At 39.6% G+C, this 7,452-nt stretch overlaps 1 long non-coding RNA gene across 1 annotated transcript; it reads left to right on the top strand.

Moving 5' to 3' along the window:
* Positions 1–5,679: 5,679 nt before the first annotated feature.
* On the top strand, positions 5,680–7,357 carry LOC121425147. Its single transcript, XR_005971478.1, has 2 exons — positions 5,680–6,754; positions 7,119–7,357. It is a non-coding gene; the product is annotated as an uncharacterized LOC121425147 (long non-coding RNA).
* The last annotated feature ends 95 nt before the right edge of the window (positions 7,358–7,452 follow it).

Below are 7,452 nucleotides of genomic sequence, written 5' to 3'. Positions count from 1 at the left end.
ATGCTGGACAGGTCCTGTGTGTGTTTTGTGTGCTGGATATAGAGGTCCATGGTGTGTGTGTAAGGGTGCGTTTGTGTATCGTGTCTCGTATTTTTTTCTTTGTTATGTTACTGGTCTGGGGTCCGTTGCAGAAAGAGTCAAAAAATCATTTGCAAGTCAAAAATGCGCGATGTTGATTGGTTGAAAATCAAGTTGCGCGTAATTTTTAGAGTTGCGTTTGATTGCAACTCTTTCTGCAACGGGCCCATCATGGAGCTTTACGATGTACGGTTCCGTTCATGTATTGTATGGGCATGTCCGTAATAGATGGGAGCGGGGTGGGGTGTGTGTTAAAGTGTATACCTTTTTAAAAGAAGGGAAAGTTCACCCTGAAGAAAAGTTTGTTGTAAAAAGTAGTACTAAAAATTGGTGAAGGTTTGAGGAATTCCGTTTAAGATTCACCTCAAACGAGGAGCACCATTGTAATAAAACAGGCGCGTAGCCAGCTAGGGGGAAGCGATGGGGGCGGTCGCCCCCGGCAACAAAAAAAAAACCGCACCAAAATGAAAGAGGGGAAAGGGAGGAAGAAAGAAAAAGGAAAAGCGAAGAGAGTGAAGATGGGTACAGCCCTAATGTTTTCTATTTTATTTTATTTTGTCAAAAGAATAAAAACCTAAATGAGACGTTCTTTTATAATTCATACAAAATTTTGCTTTCGCGCTCTATCCAAACTATGATACGGTTTTTCCCCTTCCCATTTATGGGATTTGTATATTCGTGCCATAAATCGTAGAGTATACATGAATTTAAGAAAAAAATATGATGATTCTTTTTTTAAATTGCCTAATTGACGCAAAATTTCGGCTCTTCTGTTCGGAGCGGGTCAACACTCCTGCCACTCCCAGAGTTCCCAGATATCTTCCACTTTTCAGTGAGTAATTTGTGGCGAAGTATCTGCTCAAAAGGGGCTCGAGGCATTATAAATTCGTGCCGTGCTATATACGATGAAACTTTATTCTGTATTGCTTTTACACCCTTCTTTGATCTTGTTTGGTACGATTTATTTGAAATTTTGAATATCACTGAACTTTCTAAATCATACAAAATAAAGCGCTTAATAATGAGTGACTTTATTACACCTTTTTTTCTCCCGAAATAAATCACAGACATGACAGATGTTACCATGTTTCGCGTGGAAGGGAAATGAAAAGTCCCTCTTCTGGCTTGCATCAGGCCCTTTCACATTTTGAGCTCCCTTTTTCTTCGTAATCCATTTATTATCTAAGAAATATCAAAATAAGAGCAGGTTAAAGTTTCAATTCAGAACTTCAAAACCATTCGCGCCGGAAGGAATATTTACTGGCCTTGCATATCCGTCTTCTATACTACTGTGATTTAAAGTCATCTAAGGTGGCTAAAGTTTTTATCATCAAACATGATGCGACCAAGGTGGGCATTTTATGCTATATCTGTTCTTAAAAACGTTTTAGCCGTTCAGCGCTTCGTGCGGTATTATTTCATTCAACGGTTTTAAAAATCTTTTCCCATTTAGGGGACGCTCGTATCTTTTAAATACATTTGTTTTAATCACAGCAAGTGGGGCGAGTTGATAAGGAAACTAGAGATGCAAGAGACGTCTTCTTTCAGATATCAAGAACTTTCCCCTCCCTACACCCTCAAGTTCCTTCGAGAGTGCGCTTCGCGTGCACTTACAGCCCCTCCAAAATTAAATCTTGTCTACGCAGTTGATATAAAATACATGACTTTCATTTTTTATTTCTTACTTATATTTGTTTTCTTTTCGTGATCGGGTGTGTATGTGTCAGTCATGGGACACTTTTTATCATTTTATGATGGCGCTATCAGGCCCAACGAGCAATCTAAAAAATGATTTGCCTATTGATACGAAAAAGGTACAGAATAACCCGTTTTTCAGAGAAAATGACAAACAAAAGATATTGTTACTATATACCATGTAAGGTTTGGTGTCCCCCAAATGGCTTACATGGGAAACACCGACTTTTGGGTGTAGAATCCATATTATCTTTCTAAAGAATTTTTTCTGGTAGCCATTACATAGTATTATGCTTAGAAAGAATGATTAGCAATAACATAAAAAATAATGAAAAGTATGGCCATTATTGTATTTCGTAGATGATTTTGGTGACCCCCCAAATATTACGTTGTGACATGCATTGCTTCAATTAAATCTTATTTTATGTTATTGCTAAAATTTATACTTAATTTATGTATTATCTGTGGTTTCTATTTAAACATTAAGTGTCCACTTCAAAGTACACTTTGAAAATATTTACTATTTTCTATTTACATCAGAAACATTGAAAAGTATTTTTTCGGCATTAAGTTCTCAAACAAGTATTTGATTTGCTAAATGGATTACTGACTTGCATTATGACCACTCTTTCTGAAATGCACAATAAAAATAACGTGCGCTGAAGTTTCTAGAGTACTGCAAATGGAAATTTTGCATTTTAAGGTCTCCCTTTACACGAGAAACACAATTTTTGCCCCCTAAACCAAAGTATTAATATATCTTTTCTGCTCTGATTTAAGTTCTTCATGATATCACAGCCATTTTGAAGGAACTTCCTCAAGGCCTATCATTTTCAACCAAAAGATAATTAACTCATTTTAGTGTCAAAACAGGCGTCAAAAAATTGAATGCCTTACTTAGGGGGAAATACTCATTTCTTAGGTGAAGACAGTCTGATGACAAGATGTGCGCTCAGTTAAGTTTGTGGAACTGATCGAAAGGACGAACAAAAATGCTTTGCGAAGGGGCGTGAAAGAATACTCAGCCCATATGTGGCGTAAATTTTGACTGAACATGACATGTAAGCTATAATAGCAATTCTTAATTTGAATAGTCATATATTCGTGACCTACCATGCACACAGCGTATATCTCTTCCCGTATTTTGGTGAGAGTTGAGGCCTTTCACAATTTTTTCGATGGCTAATATTTTTTTTAATATGATTTAATGATCAAATATGATTTAATATGATTTGCAAGCAATATAATTCATCCACGTCTCATCTGAATAACGTAAAGTAGGCCTACTATGTAAAAGCTATACCAACAGGGCCGCGGAAGCGGGGGGGCACTTTTTCCCAAAACTGTGTACACAAATGTAAAAATGACCATAAGATTGTGATTTTTTGCATGGTCAGCCCTCCCACTTTTGGCTCAGCCCCCCTCCCCACTTTGAAAACCGTTCCGCGGCCCCTGACCAAGAGCCTGAGGTCCCCCTATGAAATAATAGCATCCGCGATACAAAATTAATAAAATGCGCTACAAAATTTAATGCGTCAAGGTTATAATATAAAGAATATCAGATAAACGTTTCAGGATAACTCTGGCTCAACCCTCAATTGCTGCTTTCCCTATAAACAAACTTGCCAAAACAGCATAAACGAAGCTAATTTAATAAAAAAAAACCTTTATAGCTCTTTTATTAATTGCTGATCGGCAATTTCCCTTACCTGTGGATCGGCCCATGCAGGGTCATTAGGGGGAGTGTAATCCCTTCCCTTCGATTGTCTTCACATTTTTCATCCTATTTTTGTAGGGGGGGGGGGGGGTCGATGGAACCCGGACCTCCTGGCCATACGGACTTGCGGATCATATTAGGACTGCATGCAGTTTTTTCTTTGTATATTTCATTTTTTTTAATACCTCGTTGTTACTATGTAATGTTTATGTTGTATTATTTTTTTCTTATGTTTCTTTGTTTTTTATGATGATCTTTAAATGTCAGGATATCATTAAACTTTTGAATTTTTGCTGTTTTGTCAATCGGGCCATGTCTTGGGTGTCGATTTTTGTTCAAGGTTCGTGGTATGACCGTGATCGTAAATATTTTTTCCCGGGGAGGGGTATAAAAACGTACACATTTTTTTTTAACAAACTCGAACGAGAGGGAGTGAATGAGCTTGCCACGGGGCATGGACCTATCCATGGAGGAGTATTCTATTGTTACTGGGGCGCTGAGCATTGTCACATCACCCCCAGAAACAATAGATAATCCTCCGTGGATAGGTCCATGCTAGTCTGCAGGCACAGACCCTGATTCGAACTTTGATCAACAAGTGTGTCCCCACGCAAAGACTGGCACATACAAAACTTGCTGTTCCAATACAGGGCGAGACAGCCTTCAGTACACAAGGCATGAGTAGGCTGCACATTCAGACCCTTATCTCGAGTGAAGGGTTTGCCCAGCAGACTAGGTCCATGCCATGGGGCGCTCTGGCATTGTCTAAAAGAAATCGAAGGTATTTGTTCACATTATTATGATTGATTTTGTTTCAATTTCCAATTTCCTAAGTAGAACATTTTCGGTAGGCCCTATTCATTTTTGTAGGGATCGAGGAAGTACCCCCCCCCCCTCCACTGCTTCGAGGGCAATGGAATGACAGACCAAACTTTTGTTCTCTGTGAGGGATTTTTTGTTAGTTTGATAGAGCCGGGGGGGGGGGGGGGAATGCGTAAATTTTGCGCGGTCCAGACATAACATTATGAGGCAAAATCTATTTTAGAAAACAATGAGAAGGCGAAGCGAGCGAGCAAACATCACCTTTAGGGCCTATATTGATCAAATTCACCCCTTTTCTTCCATGGTCCCTAATATATAGCCCAACATCATGCACGCCTGTAGAGGTTGCAATCCTTATAAGACTACAAGATATATAGCCCCCCCCCCGTTGTATATGATATACGACGGGGGGGGGGGGTTAATACCCACACCTCCGGGATCGACACCCATGCAAAGATCTGAATGTAGAAGGACGAGTCAACAATTTAGATTTTAAAGTATAGGCTAGCTATATAGCAGTTCATCTACTCCAACTCCGTGGTTTTATCCATTCGATTGTATTAAGGAATAAAGGCAAAATGGAAGATTGACAATGTCATGTAATTTGCATGACTAAAGTAATAGTGGCACAGGTTTGTTTTAATATAAAAAATGATAAAACGTTAATGTCAGAGATGATAGATATCACCCTTAAACATCACAAGACCACGGATTTACTCTTTTGAACAAACCCTTTTTTTACCAGTGCCATTTTTTTTCAAGGACGGTCAATATTAATGCCCAGTATTTCATTTTCCATACTCACGGTCATATATGCTATCTATCATGAACACAAGTTCGGGGCACATTGACAATACTAGTAGTATGATGTATACACAGACGCATTTATACTCGAGCACAAGCGAATTGCCGTTAAATTATTTATTCCAGATCATACACAAAACATGTGGCGTACCTAGGATTTTCCACAGCCGGGGGGGGGGCAAAACCGTCCGCCACAAAAGTTGACAAGCAAATAAAAATGTCTTCAATCACAAAAAAGGATTTCGTACCATAAAAAAAAATGATAAGCAAAAAAAAAAAGGTTTTAAGCTCGTCAGGGGGCCAAAAAGGTTTTCGATCAAGCCGTCAGAGGATGGGGGGGGGGCAGGGATACCCCGGAGGGATACGTCCTTTGCATAGGCTGAGACTCGTCAGGGTGGCAGAGTGCCCCCGGCTCGACCCCCCCCCCCCCGTAGGTACGCTAGTGCCTCATGCATGTATTTAGGTAAAACAAAATGTTACTGTGAAAAGTAGGCCAGTTAGCCGGACATTCAAATACAAAGAATGTATACAGCTCATAGGCCTATCTACGCATGTCATCTTTATGATGCAGATCATGATATAGGCCTAATACGACTATGGGTTCTCGATCGAGCCTAGGCGTTAAAAGCAAAAATTTTCCCCAAAATTTTGAACGCGCCCGCGAATTATGCCATATGCAAAACATGTCTCGTACTAGATTTCCCTTTGGAAATTGGAAAATAATGATATATTATATCATGATTTTCCAAAGGTAAATTTCTTATATTAATTTCTTCTGGCGCACCATGCTATAGGCCGATAGCCTATAACTGTTACCCAAACTTGTAGTTTAGTTGATATTACTAGTATATTAATTCATTTTTCACATTATGATTTCGGGATATACTCAAGTCATTAGCAAAGGAATATCGCTATACATGTATATACCGTATATATTTTTTGCAATATCAGAAATAATTTGACATACTGTAATTACTTAAGGGTCTCGGTTCGTAGAATAGCTGCAACCCTAGCAGTAGCATTGCAATTGCAAAACAAAAGCCACAGTCAGGGAATGGAGATTAAAAGTTTATTGAGACCAGCAGAATAATAGCCCTTCTCGCTCTAACAATAGGGGATGTGTCACGCAAGAACGCCTAGCTAGCTACACGTACACACCGGTATTTGCCTTTTCACATCGTGACATTACAAACCGCTCTCGATAACCAGGTCCTTGTTTAAGCCAAAATAGCTCTTCTCGACATTGTTTTTGTTTTGGATCACGTTTTGGCTACTGTTTGAGTGTTTCTCTCTTCAGAAGTTCTCTTACGCGTTATTATTGACATTTTTAATTACGAGTTAAGTTAAAACTAGGAGTTTCATCTTCTTCAGTTGGTAGTGGTACGTGGTACGTAGTGCCGTACTCGTTCACTGTCCGTGGTTACTCGCTCCCGCCCGGGACCCGGGCGCGGCCGTCCCAGCTGCAGAGCCAGCCAAGCAGTTCGAGTGAAAGCGACGAGTACACCATAAAGGGACAATGAACTCGGAGTCTACACTTTGTTTCTACAAGTCAACGGGCAACTTGCTCAATCGAAGAGGACTGGGGAAGTGTACAACAGGCCTGTCGTTTCCGTCCGGCGAAACAAAGAGATCATGGAGGTGAGTTATTGTACATTTTAATGATAATGTGTGATGATAATGTGAGACACAAAATCGCCTATATCGATACTATGCCTTGTCTTAGTTTAGAAAATGGCTTTGCAGAATACATCTCACACTACCGTTGTTGAAATTTTGTGCTCGTTCAACTGCATTTTTTTGGGGGGTGGGGTATGCAAACATCTGGCCATGGAGTAGCCACAAGAGCCCATCTTAAGGTTAACACTAATAACAGTGAATGTGATGTAAATAAAATTGATTACCATCAGTACAGATCATGAAAAACCTTTGCATTTCAAAATTTGACATAAAAAATAATTGCTGTATAGAGTTCAAATATTTTTTTTCTTAAATGTCATTACAGAACCCAGAAGTACAACAACTGAATTGGGAAGGACAGTGAGAAGTCTCTGGAGGACAGGAGATGTGTGTGCATTGGAGTTTTGTCAGATGTGTATCAATCAGATTATTTACGTCTGGGACCGACCTTTTACATCACAATCTGAAAGACGTGACCAGGGCTCGAAACTCTGCATCAATTTGTAACTTCCCCACAGCTTGGATTACAGGCACAAGCCACAACGCCCAGGACAGGAGAGCTGTCACATATTATTTTACAAATTTGTTATCCCAGGTACTGAACTAGCTGCATTCATGTTGTTTACATAATTTTGAACATGCACCACAGGCCACAAGTT

This window comes from Lytechinus variegatus, chromosome 12 (genome assembly GCF_018143015.1).
Source record: "Lytechinus variegatus isolate NC3 chromosome 12, Lvar_3.0, whole genome shotgun sequence".
NCBI classification, from domain to species: domain Eukaryota; kingdom Metazoa; phylum Echinodermata; class Echinoidea; order Temnopleuroida; family Toxopneustidae; genus Lytechinus; species Lytechinus variegatus.
This window is presented reverse-complemented; position numbering and strand designations above follow the sequence as displayed.